The following is a 24,649-nucleotide window of genomic DNA, read 5'->3' on the forward strand; positions in this document are numbered from 1 at the left end:
GATCTCATGAGAACTCACTCACTATCACAAGAACAGCATGGAGGAAATCTGCCGTCATGATCCAATCACCTCCCACCAGGTCTGTCCCTCGACACATGAGCATTACAATTTGACGTGAGATTTGGGTGGGGACACAGAGCCAAACCATATCACCTGGCTTATTTCACTTACCATAGTGCCCTCCAATTCCATCCTTGTTGTTGCAAAACACAGGATTGCATTTTTTTAATGGTTGAATAGTACTCCATTGTGATAAGTACCACATTTTCTTTATTCATTTCTCTGTTGATGGACCCTTATGTTGCTTCCAAATCTTAGCTATTGTGAACAGTGCTGTAACAAACATGAGAGTAAAAATATCTCTTAGGTATACTGGTTTCTTTTCTTTTAGGCATATACCTAAAAGTAGAATTGCTGGATCATATGGTAGCTCTGTTGTTAATTTTTCTGAGGAAACTCCAAACTGTTCTCCATAGTGGTTGTATAATTTACATTCCCACCAATAGTGTATGGGGGTTCCTTTTTCTCCATATCCTCTCCAGCATGTGTTAATGCCTGTCTTTTGAGTAAAAGCCATTCTAACTGGGGTGAGATAATATCTCATTGTAGTTTTCATTTACATTTCTCTGATGATCAATAATGTTGAGCATCTTTTCACATGCCTGTTGGTGATTTGTATGTCTTCTTTTGAAAAATGCCTATTCAAATATTTTCCCCATTTTTAATCAGATTATTAGATTTTTTCCTATAGAGTTATTAGAGCTCCTTACATGTTTTGGTCATTAATCCCTTGTCATATGGGTAGTTTGAAAATATTTTCTCCCATTCTGTGGTTGTCCCTTCACTTTGTAATTTGTTTCCTTTGTTGTACAGGAGTTTTTTTTAACTTGATGTGATCCCATTTTTTCCATTTTGTTTTGGTTGTCTGTGCTCGTGGGGTATTACTTAAGAAATATTTGCCCAGACCAATGTCCTGGATAGTTTCCCTAATGTTTTCTAGCAGTAGTTGCACAGTTTGATATATTAAAGTCTTTAATTGATTTTAATTTGATTTTTGTATATGGCAGGAGATAGGGGTCTAGTTTTATTCTTCTACATACGGATAGCCACTTTTCCTAGCACCATTTACTGAAGAAACTGTATTTTCCCCAGTGTGTGATCTTCGCACTTTTGTCAAAAATGAATTCACTGTAGGTGTTTACATTTGTTTCTGGGTTCTCTATTCTGTTCCATTGGTCTGTGTGTCTGTTTTTATACGAGTACCATGCTGTTTTGGTTACTATAGCTCTCTTTGTAATATAATTTGAAGTCAGGTAATGTGATTCCTCCACTGTTGTTCTTGTTGCTGAAATAACTGGCTATTTTGAGTCTTTTGTGGTTCCATATAAATTTTAAGACTTTTTTCCCATTTATGTGAAGAATGTCATTGGTATTTTGGTAAGAATTGCATTGAATTTTTAGATTGCTTTGGGTAGTATTGATATTTAACAATATGGATTCTGCCAGTCTATTAACATGGAATATATTTCCATTTCTTTGTTGTCCTCTTCAATTTCTTTCATCAGTATTTTATAGTTTTCACTGTAGATATCTTTCACTTCTTTGGTTAAGTTAATTCCTAGGTGTTCAACATTTTTATGGCTATTGTAAGTGGAATTACTTTTTAAAATTTCTTTCTCAGATTGTTCACTGTTGGTATATAGAAATGCTACTGATTTTTGTATGTTGATTTTTTAAAGATTATATTCTATATAATTCTATGTATATGAAATACAAAACCAGGCAAAACTAATCTATGGCGTAGGACTCAGGAGAGTGGTCAGTATAGGGGAGGGAATCATGGTAGAGGTCATGAGGAGCTCGGAGGGTGCCGTCATGCTCAGTTTCCTAATCTAGGTACAGGTTAGGTGTGTTTCAGGTTATTATTATTATTATTATACTTTAAGTTCTAGGGTACATGTGCACAATGTGCAGGTTTGTTACATATGTATACATGTGCCATGTTGGTGTGCTGCACCCAATAACTCGTCATTTACATTAGGTATATTTCCTAATGCTATCCCTTCCCCCTCCCCCCTTCCCCCACCCCATGACAGGCCCCAGTGTGTGATATTCCGCTTCCTGTGTCCAAGTGTTCTCATTGTTCAATTTCCACCTATGAGTGAGAACATGTGGTGTTTGGTTTTTTGTCTTTGTGAAAGAGTTTGCTGAGAATTATGGTTTCCAGCTGCATTCATGTCCCTACAAAGGACAGGAACTCATCCTTTTTTATGGCTGCATAGTATTCCATGGTGTTTATGTGCCACATTTTCTTAATCCAGTCTGTCACTGATGGACATTTGGGTTGGTTCCAAGTCTTTGTTATTGTGAATAGTGCTGCAATAAACATACATGTGCATGTGTCTTTATAGCAGCACAATTTATAATCCTTTGGGTATATACCCAGTAATGGGATGGCTGGGTCAAATGGTATTTCTAGTTCTAGATCCTTGAGGAATCACCACACTGTCTTCCACAATGCTTGAACTAGTTTACAGTCCCATCAACAGTGTAAAAGTGTTCCTATTTCTCCACATCCTCTCTAGCACCTGTTGTTTCCTGACTTTTTAATGATTACCATTCTAACTGGTGTGAGATGGTATCCCATTGTGGTTTTGATTTGCATTTCTCTGATGGCCAGTGATGATGAGCATTTTTTAAAGTGTCTGTTGGCTGCATAAATGTCTTCTTTTGAGAGGTGTCTGTTCATATCCTTCACCCACTTTTTGATGGGGTTGTTTGTTTTTTTCTTGTAAATTTGATTGAGTTCTTTATAGGTTCTGGATATTAGCCCTTTGTCACATGAGTAGATTGCAAAAATTTTCTCCCATTCTGTAGGTTTCCTGTTCACTCTGATGGTAGTTTCTTTTGATGTGCAGAAGCTCTTTAGTTTAATTAAATCCCATTTGTCAATTTTGGCTTTTGTTGCCATTGCTTTTGGTGTTTTACACATGAAGTCCTTGCCCATGCCTATGTCGTGAATGGTATTACCTAGGTTTTCTTCCAGGGTTTTTATGGTTTTAGGTCTAACATTTAAGTCTCTAATCCATCTTGAATTAATTTTCGTATAAGGAGTAAGGAAAGGATCCAGTTTCAGCTTTCTACTTATGGCTAGCCAATTTTCCCAGCACCATTTATTAAATAGGGAATTCTTTCCCCATTTCTTGTTGTTGTCAGGTTTGTCAAAGATCAGATGGCTGTAGATGTGTGGTAATATGTCTGAGGGCTCTGTTCTGTTCCATTGGTCTATATCTCTGTTTTGGTACCAGTACCATGCTGTTTTGGTTGCTGTAGCCTTGTAGTATAGTTTGAAGTCAGGTAGCGTGATGCCTCCAGCTTTGTTCTTTTGGCTTAGGATTGTCTTGGCAATGGGGGGTCTTTTTTGGTTCCATATGAACTTTAAAGCAGTTTTTTCCAATTCTGTGAAGAAAGTCATTGGTAGCTTAATGGGGATGGCATTGAATCTATAAATTACCTTGGGCAGTATGGCCATTTTCACAATATTGATTCTTCCTATCCATGAGCATGGTATGCTCTTCCATTTGTTTGTGTCCTCTTTTATTTCACTGAGCAGTGGTTTGTAGTTCTCCTTGAAGAGGTCCTTTACATCCCTTGTAAGTTGGATTCCTAGGTATTTTATTCTCTTTGAAGCTATGGTGAATGGGAGTTCATTTATGATTTGGCTCTCTGTTTGTCTGTTACTGGTGTATAAAAACGCTTGATTTTTGCACATTGATTTTGTATCCTGAGACTTTGCTGAAGTTGCTTATCAGCTTAAGGAGATTTTGGGCTGAGACGATGGGCTTTTCTAAATATACAATCATGTCATCTGCAAACAGGGACAATTTGACCTCTTCTTTTCCTAACTGAATACCCTTTATTTCTTTCTCTTGTCTGATCGCCTTAGCCAGAACTTCCAACACTATGTTGAATAGGAGTGGTGAGAGAGGGTATCCCTGTCTTGTGCCAGTTTCCAAAGGGAATGCTTCCAGTTTTTGCCCATTCAGTATGATATTGGCTGTGGGTTTGTCATAAATAGCTCTTATTATTTTCAGATACATTCCATCAACACTGAATTTATTGAGAGTTTTTAGCATGAAGGGTTGTTGAATTTTGTCAAAGGCCTTTTCTGCATCTATTGAGATAATCATGTGGTTTTTGTCTTTGGTTCTGTTTATATGCTGGATTACGTTTATTGATTTGTGTACATTGAACCAGCCTTCCATCCCAGGGATGAAGCCCAATCAGAATGCTTCTGATTTTTGCACATTGATTTTGTATCCTGAGACTTTGCTGAAGTTGATTATCAGCTTAAGGAGATTTTGGGCTGAGATTATGGGGTTTTCTAAATATACAATCATGTCATCTGCAGACAGGGACAATTTGACTTCTTTTCCTAACTGAATACCCTTGATTTCTTTCTCTTGCCTGATTGCCCTAGCCAGAACTTCCAACACTATGTTGAATAGGAGTGGTGAGAGAGGGCATCCCTGTCTTGTGCCAGTTTTCAAAGGGAATGCTTCCAATTTTTGCCCATTCAGTATGATATTGACTGTGGGTTTGTCATAAATAGCTCTTATTATTTTGAGATACGTTCCATCAATACCGAATTAGCATGAAGGGCTGTTGAATTTTGTCAAAGGCCTTTTCTGCATCTGTTGAGATAATCATGTGGTTTTTTCTTTGGTTCTGTTTATATGCTGGATTACATTTATTGATTTGTGTATGTTGAACCAGCCTTGCATCCCAGGGATGAAGCCCACTTGATCATGGTGGATAAGCTTTTTGATATGTTGCTGGATTTAGTTTGCCAGTATTTTATTGAGGATTTTTGCATCGATGTTCATCAGGGATATTGGTCTAAAATTCTCTTTTTTTTTGTTGTATCTCTTTCAGGCTTTGGTATCAGGATGATGCTGGCCTCACAAAATGAGTTAGGGAGGATTCCCTCTTTTTCTATTGATTGAAATAGTTTCAGAAAGAATGGTACCAGCTCCTCCTTGTACCTCTGGGTAGAATTAGGCTGTGAATCCATCTGGTCCTGGACTTTTTTTGGTTGGTAGGCTATTAATTATTGCCTCAATTTCAGAGCCTGCTATTGGTCTATTCAGGGATTCAACTTCTTCCTGGTTTAGTCTTGGGAGAGTGTAAGTGTCCAGGAAATTATCCATTTCTTCTAGGTTTTCTAGTTTATTTGCGTAGAGGTGTTTATAGTATTCTCTGATGGTAGTTTGTATTTCTGTGGGGTCAGTAGTGATATCCCCTTTATCATTTTTTATTGCGCCTATTTGATTCTTCTCTCTTTTCTTCTTTATTAGTCTTGCTAGTGGTCTATCAATTTTGTTGATCTTTTCAAAAAACCAGCTCCTGGATTCATTGATTTTTTTTGGGAGGGTTTTTTGTGTCTCTATCTCCTTCAGTTCTGCTCTGATCTTAGTTATTTCTTGCCTTCTGCTAGCTTTTAAATGTGTTTGCTCTTGCTTCTCTAGTTCTTTTAATTGTGATGTTAGGGTGTCAATTTTAGATCTTTCCTGCTTTCTCTTGTGGGAATTTAGTGCTATAAATTTCCCTCTACACACTGCTTTAAATGTGTCCCAGAGATTCTGGTATGTCCTATCTTTGTTCTCATTGATTTCAAAGAACATCTTTATTTCTGCCTTCATTTCATTATGTACCCAGTAGTCATTCAGGATCAGGTTGTTCAGTTTCCATGTAGTTGAGTGGTCTTGATTGAGTTTCTTAGTCCTGAGTTCTAGTTTGATTGCACTGTGGTCTGAGAGACAGTTTGTTAAAATTTCTATTCTTTTACATTTGCTGAAGAGTGCTTTACTTCCAGCTATGTGGTCAATTTTGGAATAAGTGCGATGTGGTGCTGAGAAGAATGTATATTCTGTTGATTTGGGGTGGAGAGTTCTGTAGATGTCTATTAGGTCCACTTGGTGCAGAGTTGAGTTCAATTCCTGGATATCCTTGTTAACTTACTGTCTCGTTGATCTGTCTAATGTTGACAGTGGGGTGTTAAAGTCTCCCATTATTATTGTATGTGAGTTTAAGTCTCTTTGTAAGTCTCTAAGGACTTGCTTTATGAATCTAGGTGCTCCTGCATTGGGTGCATATATATTTAGTATAGTTAGCTCTTCTTGTTGAATTGATCCCTTTACCATTATGTAATGGCTTTCTTTGTCTCTTTTGATCTTTGTTGGTTTAAAGTCTGTTTTATCAGAGACTAGGATTGCAACCCCTGCCTTTTTTTGTTTTCCATTTGCTCGGTAGATCTTCCTCCATCCCTTTATTTTGAGCCTATGTGTGTCTCTGCAGGTGAGATGGGTCTCCTGAATATAGCAAACTGATGGGTCTTGACTCTATCCAATTTGCTAGTCTGTGTCTTTTAATTGGACCATTTATTCCATTTACATTTATGGTTAATATTGTTATGTGTGAACTTGATCCTGTCATTATGATATTAGCTGCTTATTTTGCTCACTAGTTGATGCAGTTCCTTCCTAGCATCGATGGTCTTTACATTTTGGCATGTTTTTGCAATGGCTGGTACCTGTTGTTCCTTTCCACGTTTAGTGCTTCCTTCAGGATCTCTTGTAGTAGGCCTGGTGGTGACAAAATCTCTAAGCATTTGCTTGTCTGTAAAGGATTTTATTTCTCCTTCACTTATGAAACTTAGTTTGGCTGGATATGAAATTCTGGTTTGAAAATTCTTTTCTTTACAAATGTTGACTATTGGCCCTCACACTCTTCTGGCTTGTAGAGTTTCTGCTGAGAGATCTGTTGTCAGTCTGAAGGGCTTCCCTTTGTGTGTAACCTGAGCTTTCTCTCTGGCTGCCCTTAACAGTTTTTCCTTCATTTCAACTTTGGTGACTCTGACTATTATGTGTCTTGGAGTTGCTCTTCTCAAGGAATATCTTTGTGGCGTTCTCTGTATTTCCTGAATTTGAATGTTGGCCTGCCTTGCTAGGTGGGGGAAGTTCTCCTGGATAATATCCTGCAGAGTGTTTTCCAACTTGGTTCCATTCTCCCCATCACTTTCAGGCACACCAATCAGATGTAGATTTGGTCTTTTCACATAATCCCATATTTCTTGGAGGGTTTGTTCATTTCTTTTTACTGTTTTTTCCCTAAACTTCTTTTCTCACTTCATTTCATTCATTTGATCTTCAATCACTGATAATCTTTCTTCCAGTTGATTGAGTTGGTTACTGAAGCTTGTGCATTTGTCACATAGTTCTTGTGTCATGGTTTTCATCGCTATCAGTTCATTTGTGGAATTCTCTGCATTGGTTATTCTAGTTATCCATTCTTCCATTCTTTTATCAAGGTTTTTAGTTTCTTTACACTGGGTACATAGTTCCTCCTTTAGCTCTGAGAAGTTTGATCGATTGAAGCCTTCTTCTCTCAACTCATCAAAGTCATTCTCCATCCAGCTTTGTTCCGTTGCTGGTGATGAGCTGCGTTCCTTTGGAGGCAATGACGCACTCTGATTTTTTGAATTTCTAGCTTTTCTGTCCTGCTTTTTCCCTATCTTTGTGGTTTTATCTGACTTTGGTCTTTGATGATGGTGATGTACTGATGGGGTTTTGGTGCGGGTGTCCTTTCTGTTTGTTAGTTTTCCTTCTAACAGTCAACCCTCAGCTGCAGGTCTGCTGGAGTTTGCTTGAGATCCACTCCAGACCCTGTTTGGCTGGGTATCAGCAGTGGAGGCTGCAGAAGATAAAATATTGCTGAATAGCAAGTGTTGCTGCGTGATTCTTGCTCTGGAAGCTTTGTCTCACAGGTGTTCCCAGCCGTGTGAAGTGTGAGGTGTCAGTCTGTGCACCTAGTGGGGGATGTCTCCTAGTTAGGCTACTCAGGGGTCAGGGACCCACTTGAGCAGGCAGTCTGTCTGTTCTCAGATCTCAACCTCCATGCTGGGAGAACCAATGCTCTCTTCAAAGCTGTCAGACAGGGACATTTACATCTGCAGAGGTTTCTGCTGCTTTTTGTTAAGCTATGCCCTGTCCCCAGAGGTGGAGTCTATACAGGCAGGCAGGCCTCCTTGAGCTGTGGTGGGCTCCAACCAGTTCGAGCTTCCTGGTGGCTTTGTTTACCTACTTAAGCCTCAGCAATGGTGGGAGCCCCTCCCCCAGCCTTGCTGCCACCTTGCAGTTAGATCTCAGACTGCTGTGCTAGCAATGAGGGAGGCTCTGTGGGCATGGGACCTTCCGGGCCAGGAGTGGGATAAAATCTCCTGGTGTGCTGTTTGCTAAGACCCTTGGTAAAGTGCAGTATTAGGGTGGGAGTTACCCGATTTTTCCAGATGTTGTGTGTCTCAGTTTCCCTTGGCTAGGAAAGGGGAATTCCCTTCCCCCTTGCACTTCCCAGGTGAGGCAATGACTCACCCTGCTTCAGATCTCGCTGGTTGGGCTGCATCCACTGACCAGCACCAACTGTCTGACACACCCCAGTGAGATGAACCCGGTACCTCAGTTGAAAATGCAGAAATCACTCTTCTTCTGTGTTGCTCACGCTGGGAGCTGGAGGCTGGAGCTGTTCCTATTTGGCCATCTTGGGCGCCCCTCTCTAAGCTAATTTTTTAAAGATATTTTTATTTCAGGTTGGACCCCAATTGGTAGAAATTCACAACTCTTCAGTTTTAGGTCTCTCTGCCTCCCATTTCAGAATCGTGCAGCAGAATTGCATTATTTTGAATACTGTAATGTATAATTTGTGATTATTCCAATTATTACAATAAAGATTGCTTTGCATGAATAAACTACAGTATACAACCATGTGTGGATAAATGGATGAGATACTTAAGAACAGAAGTGTTAATAAACTAAGAGTGTAGGCTGGGTGCGGTGGCTCATGTCTGTAATCCCAGCAACTTGGGAGGATGAGGCAGGCGGATTACCTGAGCTTGGGAGTTCAAGACCAGCCCGATCAACATGGAGAAATCCTGTCTCTACTAAAAATACAAAATTAGCCAGGCATGGTGGTGCATGCCTATAATCCTAGCTACTTGGGAGGCTGAGGCAGAAGAATGGCTTGAACTGGGGCAGCAGAATTTGCAATGAGCCAGGATCCCACCCCTGGGCAACAAAAGCGAAACTCATTCTCAAAAAAAAAAAAAAAAAGAGCAGAATACATTCTGACACATTCTACAATATGGATGAACCTTGAGGGCATTATGCTAAGTGAAACAAGCCAAACATAAAAAAGAAAAACAGCATGTGATTCCACATTACACAAGGTACCTAGAGTAGTCAGATTCACAGAGAAGGTAGAACAGTGGTTGCCAAGAGCTGTGTCAGAGAAGAATGGGCAAGTGTTGTGTAATGGGTACAGAGTTTCAGTTTTGGTGAGATGAAAAAGCTCAGGAGAGGGGTGATGGTGACTGTTTCACAACCAAGTGAGTGTAGTCAAAGCCACTGAACTATAACTTAAAAATGTTAAAATGGTAAATTTTACTTTACATACATTCAACTACACACACACAAAATGGAGCCACAAAGTTTCAAGTATCTTAACAGGACAAATCAAAACCAGTCTTTGGAATATACTATTTTCATTTTTCCTTTACTTTATGCCAAGATGTGTAAGTTACAAAACAAAAATGCATCTTTAACTGTATTCAGGTCTTGCAGTAAGTGTATGGCCTGTTGGAAGTCATATTCCTCCCAAACCATCAATCATTAAAGTGTGCAGTTCTAAAAATACAGATATAAAAATACCTTTTCCCGAATATTCATTTTTTATTTATATTTTCACCTTCCGATTTTGTGTATCACCTAAGAAGTGAGTATGCCTCATGGTTAAGAATGTGGGCTCTGGTGTTAGAAAGATTTATCACGAATGTCCCGGAGTAACTCTGGGGCTTTACCACCTGACACTTATTCTCAGATTAATGGAAACACTTGCCTCTCTTATAAAAGGAGAAAGAGGGAAAAAAAGGATAAAAAGAAAGTAAGAGTCAGAAAACGCAAGTTTCAGTCATAAATGATTTTATCTAGACAATTTAAAAAAATGAAGGGAGAGAGAAATCAAGGAAGTTGCTAAATCCACGTGCTTTACCTTTCCATTTATGCAGGCGATGATAAACTTATTAGGGCACGTGGAAAAGTAACTCCTTCTGTATTCCTTACAACACTTACCTTTGAGTGGTCCCAACAGGATGCTGGTCATGCTTGCAGTTCAGCTGAATTTTTATTTTTATTTTTATTTTTTAACACTACTTGCTATTCTTTCTGGTTTCTTCCCAGCCTCTTTATGGGTGTGCGGTAAAATAATACTTAGATACCCACCGGCTTCCATTTACTTCCATCCCTGCCCTGCCAGACCCGCTGGGCAGGATCCCCCACCTCTCCAGCCCACAAACTGGAAGGTGCAGCGCCCAGGGCGCACAGCTCCCGGGTGGCCGTGGGACTCATGCACAAGAAGGCCATCCCCGCGCTAAGCTGAGGCGTTTCTGGAAGGTACCCTCTGCCTAGGTGCCGGCAGTGGCCGCGGAACCCGCCCCGGGGGACAGAGCGCATCATCAAGGTGCTTTGGCCACGTTGAGGCCTCCCCGGCCTCCTTCCCACATGCCCTCACCCACGGGGACCTTCACTGGCCCCTGTGTTTACCTAAAACTTTTGCCACGCGCCATCTCCACTGTGTCCGTCAGCCGCTGACCGGAACCAGGTGCGCGGTGGGGGGCGGGGCGACCGGCAGGGGGCGTGGCGAAGGCTGCTGATTTCCTACCGCAAACACCACACCCGCTTCACCTAAAGCAGAAATTAAAGCCAGGAGGCACCACCCCTTGTGGGCCCCTGAAAACTACAAAACCAAGTTTGGAGACAGTTCAAAGGCGCTTGGGTTGGCCAGTGGCAATTTTTGTTTCCCGTCCCTCTGCACACGGGACAGCCCTCGCGCTGCCAGCGGCTCTGGCTGGGGGTGAGTCCGGAACCTGTGAGCCGCGGAACTCTGGGCTCGGAGCTCCAATTTCCGCTAGGCGCCTCCTTGCGGTGCGCTTTCCCAGCGGCTCTCTGGCCCCGCTTGCCGCTTGTGTGGGGAGTTGGAGACAGCCCTGGCCACGCGGGCCTGGCGCTGACAGACCCTGCAGCGGTGTCTGACGGGGGTCGGGGGTGGGCAAAGCCACCGGCTGCCCCAGCACATCCTCACATAAGTGCGCAGATCCCGGGCTCAGGTGCGACTGGGGTCGCACGTGGACGCAGGTTGCAGGCCCCTGGCAAATTGCTGAGCTGGGGGAAGGTAAGGGGAAATGTAATTCACTTTTCCCCACATTTCAGAGGACCTAGGCTACCAACATTTTAAAAATTGTTAGAATTTTTACAGTATGGCTCTGTCCGTTGAATGTTATTGAAATCAACCGAACCTCAGTTATTAACGCCTAGAAGCTCCCCTTGAGGCTTGTTACGGCCCCCATCGCCCTACACACAAACTGTATTGGTTTCTCCTTCCGCCTTTGTGCTCCTAAAGCACTCAGTGTTTACCTGTCATCATGCTTCATTGAAAGTACAAACTTGTCACTTGTCTGTCCACACCAACTAAGCTTCTTGAGAGTTAGAACTTTCATGTCTCTTCCCAGCACAAGCGTTTTATGCGTATTTTGTTGAAGAACTTCAAATATGATCTATAAAATTATGACTCATTTATATTTCAAACTCCAACCTCTCCCTTGAGTTCCTGGCTCACAGCAACTACAGACTGAGCTTAGTTGGAATTCAGTAGCACACAACTGGGATATCCGCACTGTCCGGCTTTTAACAATTTTTAAAATTTTGGTACTGTCAGCATCGCAAATTCAGTGTCCAAAATAGAGTAGAATGTTGTTTCTACCCACCCATACTCTGCCATCCCCTGAAGTCCTTTCCCCATGGTCCACCTCAAGCCTTGCCTATCGCAGTAAATGGCAGTTCTCTCTTTCCAGTTGCTCACACATAAAACGAGGCTGCTATTTTGATGTCTTCATTTTTCTCTATTCTGTATCTAATTCCTTAGCAATCCTGTCAGTTCTACCTCCAAACTGTACTCAGCATATTCACTGCTCTAACTCCAGCTTAAATCACCATGATCCTTTGCCTGGAATGCTGCATCAACCTTCTAATCACTCTACTTTCCTCTCCCTCCTTCCTCCCTTTCTTCTTCCTTCGTGTAAATTATCATTTCATCCTTCTGCTTAAAATCTTCTCTTGTTTTCTTATTACACTTACAATGGCAAACTCTTACCTTGAGCCCTGCGGAATTTGGCAGCCATCAGTCTCTCCAGCTTCACCTTCTGCCTCCTTCACACTCTAGCCCCGCTCACTTTTTCATTCCTCAGGCTTCCCAAGCTCAATTGCATCTTAGAGAATTTGTTCTTGCTGTTTCTTCTGCCTGGAATACGTGTTTCCCAATCTTTATAGGACTATCCTTACCTGTAGGTTTCATCTCAGATGTCACATCTAAGAGAGGTTTTCCTTGACCACTGTAGCCAAAGCAAATGTTGATCACGGAAGGAAAAAGGGAATGACTGAGTGGAGTGGTGTGTAGTGTAGCAGAGTTGATAATTTAAGGCTAATTCACTATGTATCTCCAAGCAAAGAGATTTGTAATGCTTTTCCTGCCTAAAATCTATACAGCTGATTCACAAATACTTGGTTGAAAGATTTTATAGATCAGTGTGGCTCATCAGCTTATATGTTGTTAGGGCCAGAATCTATACTTACACTTCATTCAAATTTGATTTTACCGAAGAATTGGGGTTTTCATTTTTCGTTTAATTAACAGAGCTGTGAAATTATTATCTGTAATTCTAAATCTCATTTAATTCCTCCCAATAGGATGTAAGACGGATTGGCATCAAAGTTCACTTCTTTAACAAAAGTGTTTTATGACTTTAATAAAATATTAGAGAATGGTAGACTCCATGGAAGCCCTTTACAAAAACTTGTGATAGGAAGTTTTGATGATGAGCAGACTTTGCAACAACTGGAATTGCAAAATGACCCAATTTTACAAAGCTTCCAAAATGCAGTTAGTGAAACAAAGATGAGGATATAAGTCTCCCAGAGAGTGAAGAACAGGAGTGTGAAGAGGATGGTTCAGAGACAGAGGCTGGTGGCCAGGAGGACCTAGAAGATTTAGAGGAGGAAGAGGAAGTGTCAGATATGGGTGGTGACAATCCTGAAGTGAGTGAGACAGCAAACTCAAGCAAGTGCGATCTGAGGAAAAGCCCAGTTTTCAGTGCTGAGGATTCTGATCTTGACTTTGGTATCAACAAATTGGAACAGCAGAGCAAGGTGCAAAACAAAGGACATGGAAAACCAAGAGAAAAGTCCATAGTAGAAGAGATATTCTTCCAACTCTCTGCAATGGAGGCCTATTTAGAACACAGACAACAAGAAGAGGAACAAAAAGATGATGATGATGAGGTGGAAGATACTGATCTTTTTAAAGATATTCATGCTGATGAAGATGAAGGGGGACTCTCTGGAAGTAAGAAAGTTAAGGTAAAGTTATGAGAGAGGACAGAGCCCTTTCCTCCTCCTCTAATTAGCTTTTGTTCTGTTTTTCTAGGAGACATGTAATTGTAGTCAGAAGATGTAGAGCTAATAAATATTATGCTGTATCTTATCAGTTAAAATGAATCTATACTTCCATTCAGTTTATGTTGCAGTTGTTCCTGTAATAGTTTTATGGTAGTGTTTTTAGTTGCCAATTTCACCTAGTAACTATTTTTTGACTTGTAGTGTTATTAAGTTAGAAAGTAATGTAAACATACAGTACACATACAAATATATATGCATGTGTTAATGATGTATTTTTCTATTCCTAATTAATAGTTTTAAAAATATTTTTATCTTAGTCAGGTAAAAGTTCCAGAAATGTGAAGTACAAAGATTTTTTTGATCCAGTTGAAAATGATGAACACATAGCAAGTGATCATGATGATGCGCTGGGTTCAAACAAGATGATGAAATTGCTGAAGAAGCAGCAGAAGAACTAAGCATTTCTGAAATCTATTTTGAACCATCCTTTACAAGGTGAGCTGGAATTGCCCACTCATGTATTTGTACTTGTGGTTTGCACGTATGTTTGTTTTAAGAAGTTAGATTCTGTCCTATCAGATATTTTCAAGATAGCCAGAGGAAAGTCTCTGGATTTAAAGGGACATTAGAGATCAATTAATGAAGAAAAATATTACTGGCAGTAGCAATCAAACCTTTCTTACCAGGAACTTTGATTTGGTTTTGTGCCCCCAAAATCCTGTTATTTTTGTGAGATAGGAGGTTTGTATTATAGATCAATGAATGATTTATTTTCTATATATTACACACTTTTTGTTCTGTTTCTTACATAGCATTTCACTGAAATGATACCTTCTCTTCCTTAATGCCTGGATGATTTTGGAAGTTCTGAGTATTTGATTGCATTAGGCATATAAAAGAAGAACTTTATTGAGGGAAAATATATTTCCTTTTGTTTTTCTGTTGGAAAGCAGTATATTTCTTTTTATAAGAGTTTTTGTAGTGTTGGGATGAAGACGATGACCTGGAAGAAAGTGAAGACAGTAAACAATGTAAAGAAAGCTTGAAAAGAGTGACCTTTGCTTTGCTGGATGATGAGGCAACTGACAATGCAGGTGTTTTAAATGTAAAGAAAAATTCTGATGACGTTAAATCCTCTTTTGTAAAAAGACAGGAAAAGGTAATTAGGAATTTAAGGAATTTTTAATATGCTTGACATGATTGTGGAACTGACAGACTACTAACAAACCTTCCCTGTTTTCCATCTTTTTTGAGATGGACTCTTGCTCTGTCATCTAGGCTGGAGTGCAATGGTGCAATCACAGCTCACTTGTACCTCCTGGGTACAAGTGATTCTGCCTCAGCCTCCTGAGTGGCTGAGATTAGAGGTGCTTTCCAAAATGTCTGGCTAATTTTTCTATTTTTAGAAGACATGGGGTTTCACCATGTTGGCCAGGCTGGTCTCGAACTCCTGACCTCAGGTGATTCTCCTGCCTCAGCCTCCAAAAGTGCCGAGGTTACAGGCGTGAGCCACTGTGCCTCAGCGTTCCCTATTTTTCTTGTAACTATTAACCATCCATCCTTTGAAAACAAATATCTTGGCCAGGTGCAGTGGCTTACGCCTGTAATCCTAGCACTTTGGTAGTCTGAAATGGGAGGATCACTTGAGCTTATGAGTTCAAGACCAGGCTGTGCAACACAGTGAGACCTGGTCTCTAAAAAATATTCAAAAATTAGTGGGGCGTGGTGCTGTATGCCTGTCGTCCAGCTACTCGGGTGGCTGAGGCGGGAGGACCACTTGAGCCCGGGAGGTCGATGCAGCAGTGAGCTACAATCACATCACTGCTCTCCAGCCTGGGCGGTGGAGCAAGATCCTGTCTTCAAACAAACAAACAAACAGACAAACAGAAAACCGAAAATCCTGGGGCTACTCTCTAAAGCAAAAGCACATTATATAGAGATGCCGTATGGAAAGCATCTGATTTGCAAAAATCAGTGCCTGCATTACCCAGCCTATAGCTTTCAATGTGGGGACTGTGTGTAAAATGGTTGTTTCTTTTCTCTCTCCTTATGTCTTTATATGTATAGCATGTCTCTCCTGACAAAGCTGTCCTGAGAGCCTCTTGTAACTGTTTTCACTGCTCTGGAGGATACCGCCTGTGTCTTTAAGGTGCTCCACAGATTTTGGTGAGTGCAAAAAATAGCCGTAATTTTAATTAATACCATAACAAACATATCTTCCAAAGTATGTCTGATTTCAGACAAGTGAAATTTCATTTAAATTTAGTAGATGTAGTCTGGCTCCAATAATTTGGCTATATTATTTATCCAATCTTAAAATTGTATTATAATAAAAATGAGAATAGTGCCAGGCATAGTAGCTCACACTTGTAATCCCAGCACTTTGGGAGGCTGACGAAGGAGGATTCTTTGAGCCCAGGAGTTCGAGACCAGCCTGGGCAACGTGGTGAAACTCCGTCTCCACTAAAAATTTTAAAAATGAGCTGGGTTGGTAGCGTGAGCCTATATTCTCTGCTACTCGAGAGTCTGATCTGGGATGATCGCCTGAGTCCAGGAGTTCAAGGCTGCAGTGAGCTATTATTGGACTATGGCACTCCAGCCTGGGCAACAGAGCTGGAGAATACGCAAATAAGCCATACCAAGAATATCAAAAGAATTATTTTTAAAATCTTCGAACCTAAATTAAATTCATCATTGCCAGATTGTCCCTAGAGGATAAATTCTAAAGGCAAAAAAAAAACCCAAAAAACAAAAAACCCCATAAAGTATTAATAAGTTAGTGTCCTTCCATCCCACTCCTCCCACCCTCCCCCCACAAAAAAGAAAGAAAGGTTTGGTTTTGCTTTGAAATTTTATTAGACCTTCAAGTGAAGTTTTCAGTAAATCACAAATAATTTATTGCCATTTCCACATATAAAGTAGAACTTTCAAGCTTTTTTCGTTTGAAACTGTTAGAATATGAAAACCCAAACCTGACAAAGGTAGCATTAACACACACACACACACTCTTATTCATGACTCATGACGCGGACGTAGCCCAGTGGAAAAATTATGCCACACAACCACGTGAACCTTATTCTTTGGAATCACTCTTAGAAGATCTGGTATGATTCCTGGTTGCAAGACGTTAAGGACAAAATACACAGTTCCCTCCATATATGTTAGAAAGACATTTGATAAAATTCAGTATTTATTTCTAATTTTTTTTTACCCCTAGTGGATTATAAACACATCTAGCCAAAAGCTGCCATCATGCATGATGGGTGAAATTCTGCAAACATCCCTTAAAGATCAGGAAGAAGACAAAATGTCCAGTGTTACAGTTACCCCCATTAATTAACACTAACAGTTAATCGCCACGTAAGCCAGTGCAACTACAAAAGATAAAGATAAGAGATTAGGAAAACTACGGGGAGCCGTGGTTCACACCTGTAATCCCAGCACTTTGGGAGCTCAGGAGCTCACAGCACTTGAGCTCAGAAGTTTGAGACCAGCCTGGGCAACATGGTGAGACCTCATCTCTGTGAAAAAATACAAAATGAGCTGGCATATTACTTGCACCTGTGGTCCCAGCTACTTGGGAGTCTGAGGTGAGAGGGCTGCTTGAGCCTGGGAGGCAGAGGCTGCAATGAGCTGAGATGGCACAACTGTCCTCCAGCCTGGGCAACAGAGTGAGACTGTGTCTCAAAAAAAAAAAAAAAAAAAAAAAAAAGATTAGGGATACTAAAATGAAAACATTATTGTTTGGAGAGAAAACTGAATGGATAAACTGAATCGATATTGGGAACACAAGATAATTCTGTAAGGTAGCTGAAAAAGCTGGGATTTTATACACTGAAGTCATAATTGTTGTCTTTTGTAAGTTAGAGATAAGAAGAATTTGAGTTTAGAGTCAAAAGGGTCAGGCTCCATTAAATACTAATATTCTAATCAAAGAATTACTTGCCTGGGCATGGTGGCTCATGCCTGTAATCCCAGCACTTTGGGAGGCTGAGGCGGGCAGTTCACGAGGTCAGGAGATCAAGACCATCCTGGCTAACACGGTGAAACCCTGTCCCTACTAAAAATACAAAAAATTAGCCGGGCATGGTGGCGGGCACCTGTAGTCCCAGCTACTCAGGAGGCTGAGGTAGGAGAATGGTGTGAACCCAGGAGGCGGAGCTTGCAGTGAGCCTACATCGTGCCACTGCACTCCAGCCTGGGCGACAGAGTGAGAGACTCCATTTCAAAAAAAAAAAAGAATTACTTAACTTTAGGATGCTCTAATAATCAAAATTGATAGTGGCTTGTGAACAGATAGATCACTTGAATAGAATAGAGCTCAGATATAAACCCAAATGCTTCTGAGGGAGTTAAGTATATTATAAACATGACATTTTAAATCAATGAGGAAAAGAAATCATTTGCAGCTCACCCCACCATAGGCAGCAGAAATAGGAAGTCATTGGCAGAATAAAAAGACAGTAAGAACAGAATTGTGGAACAGTATATTTCTTGCTTCCCCACTTTTCAAAGTATTTTTTGCTTTTACACAAGTATAAGTGTAATATTATTTTCTAAGTGTATACTCATTCTTTTGTCTCTTTCTTAGATGAAAGAAAAAAGTTATACCTTTAGAAAGAGTTGTTAGAATAAAGCCTCGGCAGCGTCAGGGGGCAGTGACAGCACAGAAGAGGCCAGAGAACAGCCTCCTGGAGGAGACCCTGCGCCGTGACCACGCTGTCCGGATGGGTACGGTGCGCTCTTCTACAGAGTGTTCAATTCTGTGCTTTTTCTATAGTTCCCTTTCATAGAAACATTTGGGGTGATGTTTCTTTTCCCTCAACTTTTTATTTTAAAAACTTGCAAACATAGAGAAGTTGATAAAATCATACAGTGAACATCTGTATGCTATTCAACTGGATTCACTAGTTAACATTTTGTCATATTTGTTTCTCTCTTCCGCGTATGAAAGATTGTATATGTGCCCTTTTAACCCCTGAATCATTTCAAAGTAAGTTGCCAGTATCAGAGCATTTCACTGTTAGGTACTTTTGTAGATATCTTCTAAGAACCAGGACATTCTCCTATATAATCACAATACCATTAATCTACCCCCAAAATTTAACATCAATACACTAATGATACCTACTGTATAGATTATTATCAGCTTTCTTGCAGTAATCTGTTTAGAAGACTTGCATCCTGTCACCGTCCACTGATTAAATTTTGAACTCTCACTTGAAACCCTGGTCATCTCACTGCCTTCTTTCTTATACCCATTAAGTCAAAATGAGCTCTCATTTTATTTCAGTGGAAAAGAGAACGGAAAAGAGGGGAAGAGTCCCTAGGTACCTGGGATAAAGTGTGAGCACTTACTACCACACGTATTCTAGTTCTGTGGTTTTCAAACTCCAGGGAGCATCTCAAGGCTTATTAAAGCACCGATAGCTGTCCCTCTTGCCCACTTTCTGATTCAGGAGGTGTGGGGCTGGCCCAGGAATCTGCATGTCTAACAAGTTCCCACGTGTTGCTGATGCTGAGGTTCTGAGAACTACAATGCAAGAATTAGTGGTTTAGTGGACGTCTACCTAATGAATACATGTTTTATTTCCTTTAGCACCTGTGATTACAGAGGAAACACTTTTCACCTGGAAGATATCATTAAACAAGATAAGAGTTCAGGTCAGTAAGAATTAAATTTAACTTAATTGAAATATCACTGAAATGTTTAGAAATAATATGACAGGCCAGGCACAGTGGCTCATGCCTGTAATCCCAGTACTTTGGGAGGACAAGGCAGAAGGATCCCTTGAGGTCAGGAGTTTGAGACCAGCCTGTCCAAGATGGTAAAACTCCACCTCTACTAAAAATACAAAAATTAGCTGGGCATGGTGGTGCATGCCTGTAGTCCCAGCTACTCAGGAGGCTGAGCCAGGGGAATCGCTTGAACTCGGGAGATGGAGGCTGCAGTGAGCTGAGATGCGCCACTGCACTCCAGCCTGGGCAACAGAGAAAGACTCCGTCTCTAAATAAATATGTAAATAAATAAATAAATAATAAAAATTAAAAAAGGAAGATGGGGCAGCTTTGCGTACTGCACGCCCTGAAAATGGGCTGATTTCCCTCGAGAGGCAGGGATTTAAGCTCTCTAGCCTACATGGGATACATACAGAAGAAAAAAGAAGAAAACAAAAAGAAATGTAAGTATAAATCAATGAAAATAACTCTTCTCCCTGATTATAAAGGAAATCACATTCTTTTTGTAATAATTTGGATGACAAAATATAAAGAAAAATATTTAATTTTGCCACTCAACACATTCTGGTTTGTTGCTTTTCACACTTTTTATGCCTAGAAACATTTTAACGAAGTAGAATCATAATATATGGTCTTTTGCCACTGACTATATTTTAAGCATGTTTCTATGGGAGAAATATATCCTAGCATCATCATTTTTAATAGCTGGATATATGTTAAGTGCACTGGTGCCACACCAGAGTGAATTTCCTTCCATATACTTTTTAATGGACTTGAGTAAGGATTTTTGCACCAAATTCATAGATGTAGAATTTCTAGAGGAAAATAATATGAAACAGTTTTAGGATTTTTAAAAGTAATTATCAAATTATCCTGCAGGAAAATTGGTTGAGTTTACACTCCCACAAACAGGGACGGAGCTCCAGGTTCCCCCTGCCATTTGTCATTTCTACTGGTCTTTAAGCAGAACCTTTCATTGTTTTCATTACATTTCTTTGATTTCTAGTGCTTTTGAATCTTTTTCATATGCTCATTGGCCATTTTTCTTCTAGTGGGAAGTGCCGGTTTCTCCATTGCCCATTTCCTGCTGGAAATCATTCATTTTTTTTTCTGAGTAATTTTAAAGATTTCTTTATAGGCTAAGGATATAAACCTTTTATCTGTCATTGAGGTTACAAAGACTTTCTCCCAGTAAGTAATTTGTCATTTCACTTTATTTATTTATGTTTTGCTAGCAAAGAACCAAAGTCAAATTTCACTTAATTATTATCCTGCTGAATGAAAATATTTTAACTTAGTGATTTTAGTGTAAATAGGAGCAGGACAGAATGTAATATCTAGATCTCATTCTGTCACCCCAACTGGAGTGCAATGGCATGATCATAGCGACTGCAGCCTCAAACTCCTGGGCTCAAGTGATTTTCCCACCTCAGCCTCCCAAGTAGCTCTAGGACTACAGGTGTGTGTCGCCATGCCCAGCTAATTTTTAAAATTTTTGCAGAGATGGAATTCGCTATGCTGCACAGGCTGGTCTTGAATTCCTGACTTACCCCACCTTGGCTTGCCAATATGCTGGGAATACAGGAGTGAACTACTGCTCCCAGCCAAGAGCTTACTTTTGTTTGCTAGGAGTGTTCTTGGTATTTTTTTGTATTTGAGGCTTTCATGCTAGTGCCGAAGTATTACACTCACTATCTGAGGTTTACAGGACTTTTGTTTTAATATTGAACAGAGGGAACTGTTTAGTTTTGCATCTTTGCAGGTATACAAAATGTGCCTACCAGGACTCTGCTTTGTATCCATTGGAAAGCAAGAAATAATACAGTAAAACTGAAAATGGTAGAACTCTAGAAAAAAGCTTAGTTTGGTCTGGGATAAGAAGCACACAGGTAATGGAGCAAATCATGAAAAAGTCAACCCTTGATCCCAGGTAGCAAGCACTACACAGTGACAGAACACAACTCTTGGTTTTCATGATTGCAAGTCATAGCCAAGTATCAAGTGAGAAATGCAGTTTCATTTTCAGGGCTTAGAGAGGCCAGGTGATTCTAGAAAAATAGGATTTAGTGATTAACCTCATGAGAGTGGGAGTTATTTATGTCCTTTTTCTCTCCCGCATCGCTTAGCATTTAGCTTTACTTTAGAGGGTCCTGTATTTGTTTTAAACTTGTAAAGACCTTTGAGTGCTTATTAAATGGAAAGCTTTCTTTGTGTGTGTGTGTGTGTGTGTGTGTATGTGTGTGTGTGTGTGTAGGTATGTATGCGTGTATGTAAGTATATATGTATTTAGAGAAAAAGTGTCGTTCGGTAGCCCAGGCTGAAGTGCAGTGGCATGATTTTTGCTCACTGCAACCTCCGCCTCCCAGGTTCAAGGGATTGTCCTACCTAGCCACCTAAGTAGCTGGGATTACAGGCACCTGCCACCATGCCCAGTTAGTTGTGTATTTTTAATGGAGACAGGGTTTCATCATGTTGGTCAAGCTGACCTTGAACTCCTGAACTCAGGTGATCCACCCGCCCCAGCCTCCCAAAGTGCTGGGATTACAGGCATGAGCCGCCACACCTGGCTCTAAAGCTTTGTGTTTTTAAAGATGTTAGACAGGTTTCTTGTTTTTTGTTTGTTTGTTTGTTTAATAAAACCTTAACAATAATGTAGGAGAATAAGAGAAAGTTTTTCCAAAAAAGAGAAATCATTGTGATTATATTATCTTATTGGAATATAGGATAATATAGTCTTTATCAATCGTCAAGCACACTATAAATTTCCATTTTAATAGGATTTGTACCTCAATTGAGGTTATACAGTTTTAAAGTTTTTAAAGTGAAAGCCAGTCCCGCCCCTGTCCTGGAGTGGGCGGGGACAGCGGTTGCATGGGCGGCTTTCCTTGTGACACCACAGGTCCTTCATGACACGCTGCTGTCTGGGCACGCCTCATTTCCCTTTCATCTTATTGACCAATGAGCTTGAAGCATTGAGGCCACGCCCCTATTCTGCATTCTACTGTGGCCCTGGTTACGCCTCCTCTGTCTCAGTCACACAGCTACGTGGCAGGTGACTGGAGGTGTATAGTTGTCCTCGCCTGGACTGTGCTGATGTGGCCCCAAACCCACCGCCCTACCCGTCCCATGATGTCCGAGGAAACCCTACAGAAAAAATTGGCTAAGGCCAAGGAAAAGGTAAAATGTACCAGGTTGCGGCACCCCCAACTCAGCCCCAGGCTCCCTCTGACAGCCAAACTGCTGCCAGAGTCTGTGCCACTCCGGAGGCACACCTGGCTGCCCCTCCCCCAGTGCCTGTGGGCTCCCCACACCCAAATCTTGTGAGCCAGTCAACCCCCCAGGGTGACTTTGAGCTGGTGACTTCTGGGGCTTCCCACTCTGTAGTCCACTCTTACCTCCTGCTACCCGAAACCCGACCTCCCTGGGGTCTTTGGGCTCAAGTCTCCAAGCACCTGGGTGCCCCAGAACCTGCCCTCCACCAGTTGCCCCAGAGTCACTTTGGGCAGGTGACTCCTGCGGCTCCCTGCTCCATACTCGGCCCTCACCTCCCACCGCCCCAAGCCTGACCTCCCTGGGCTCTCTGGGCTTGCGTCTCTAAGGACCTGGGTCCGAATCCTGTGACCCCCCTCCCCAATCTCAGAGTGGCAACTTGGGCATTGCACTCCTGTGTCCCCCCCACCACTCCACCGAGGAGTGGAATGTAGTGATGTCGCAGTCCCTCTAGAACTGTCATTACTGCAATGAGACCGGTCTCTGGACTTAGGACGCAGTCCCCTAAGTGTTCTTGCCAATTTCAGGTTCCTCTGGTTGCAGCACAGGTTTCCAGCTGGAAGGGGAATGGGGACCGTGGGGCCTAGGAGAGAGAGGTTTCAGGCTGCCTTACTTCCTTAATACAGACATTGACAGTGTGAAAAGCCGACAAGTCCCCCATGAGCTCAACACGTTAACAGTGTCTCTGGGTGGCAATGGGAGAACAGGTTTGGTTTAGTTTTCTCCCAGGCTTCTACTCTCCAGAGAGATTTTAACATTGTTTCTGAGTTCTCTACCTCAGACTTGAATTCTCCTTTGTTCTGGGACCAGAGTGCCCCTCAGTCAGTGGTTTCTGGAGTGAGATCTGCCTATCTTCTGTGGAACAGATCTTGGGAAACTGAACTTGACAGCTTGAATCTTCCTCATCTCATCTCCACCTGGGGTACTTTGAGTGCCACAGGATAAATATGGGGCATCTTTCTGAAGCATCAGTTTCCTTTGAGTCTACTGAGGAACAAAACATTAATGTACTTAGGGGTGACTGTCACATAGATGTATAAGAGTATACAAGACTTCTCTCTAAAATGAGGGTTGGGTTGTCATCTTTCTGTTAAGTTCCCAGATTTCACAGAAAGGCTGCCTTCTGCCATGAGGATACATTAATATAAATTTTGAGAGGTAGTGGTGCCCTTCCTCACACTAACAGACATGTGAGGATGTATGACTCTAAACCACACAGTGTACAGTTCCTGCCTACTTAATATTTGCTTTTCTACCTCTGCCTCTGGTTTTGGTCCCTGGCAGCTGCTGATTCTTGGTAAAACCCCAGAGGTTGGAGTCAGAAGACTGAGTTTAAGTTCCATTATTGCCTTCTTTTCAGCCATGGTATCAATCCCTCTCAGTCACTAAGTGATTGTGACAACACTTCCTACAGTTGTTGGTGGCATTAAATCAGATGGTCTATAATGGTATTTTGTATAAACGGTAAAGCAGGATGTGACTGTTGGAGCTTGTAGTTCTCATGAGTATCACTGCTCTTCCTTTCCACAGTTGAGAGACTATCATCCCCAGACCAGCCCTAGTGTTGGTGCAGGAGCAACTGACACCAAAAAGAAGAAAATAAATAACGGCACTAACCCCGAGACAACCACTTCTGGTGGTTGCCACTCACCTGAGGATGTGAGTCTTCGCTGGCCAGGCTCCTGGGGACAGAGGGCCCAAGGGGTGGTGGAGGGTAATTGAGATTGTGGAAGAACTGCCAGGTACTGGTTAAGAATTCTGGGTTTGAATCCTCTCCATCTGCTGGGGATATGATTTAGGGCAAATTGCTTGAGCTCTTTGGGCCTCTCTTTTCACATCTGTAAAATAGGAGTGGTCTTGTTTTACCTACATTTGTGAAGTTTAAATGAGATTTATCATTGTTGTTTTTATGTTAATCCCTAGTCCAGGGCCTGCTGTAAACTCTCCTTCTCGGGCTTGCATTTCCTGAGGTAGAGATAGAGAGTATCAGAGGTGTCTGTCAGCTCTGAGAGTCTGAGAGTTAAAGGCCCACTAGAATGGAAACCTCAGGGCCAAGGGCTCCTGTCTGCCTTTTCCGTCCT

The 24,649-nt window shown here is 41.4% G+C and overlaps 1 pseudogene; it reads left to right on the top strand.

Moving 5' to 3' along the window:
* Positions 1-11,629: 11,629 nt before the first annotated feature.
* LOC719711 (U3 small nucleolar ribonucleoprotein MPP10-like) lies at positions 11,630-14,017 on the top strand (annotated as a pseudogene).
* Positions 14,018-24,649: the final 10,632 nt, after the last annotated feature.

The sequence above is a fragment of the Macaca mulatta genome, chromosome 7, assembly GCF_049350105.2.
Source record: "Macaca mulatta isolate MMU2019108-1 chromosome 7, T2T-MMU8v2.0, whole genome shotgun sequence".
Taxonomy (NCBI): Eukaryota; Metazoa; Chordata; class Mammalia; order Primates; family Cercopithecidae; genus Macaca; species Macaca mulatta.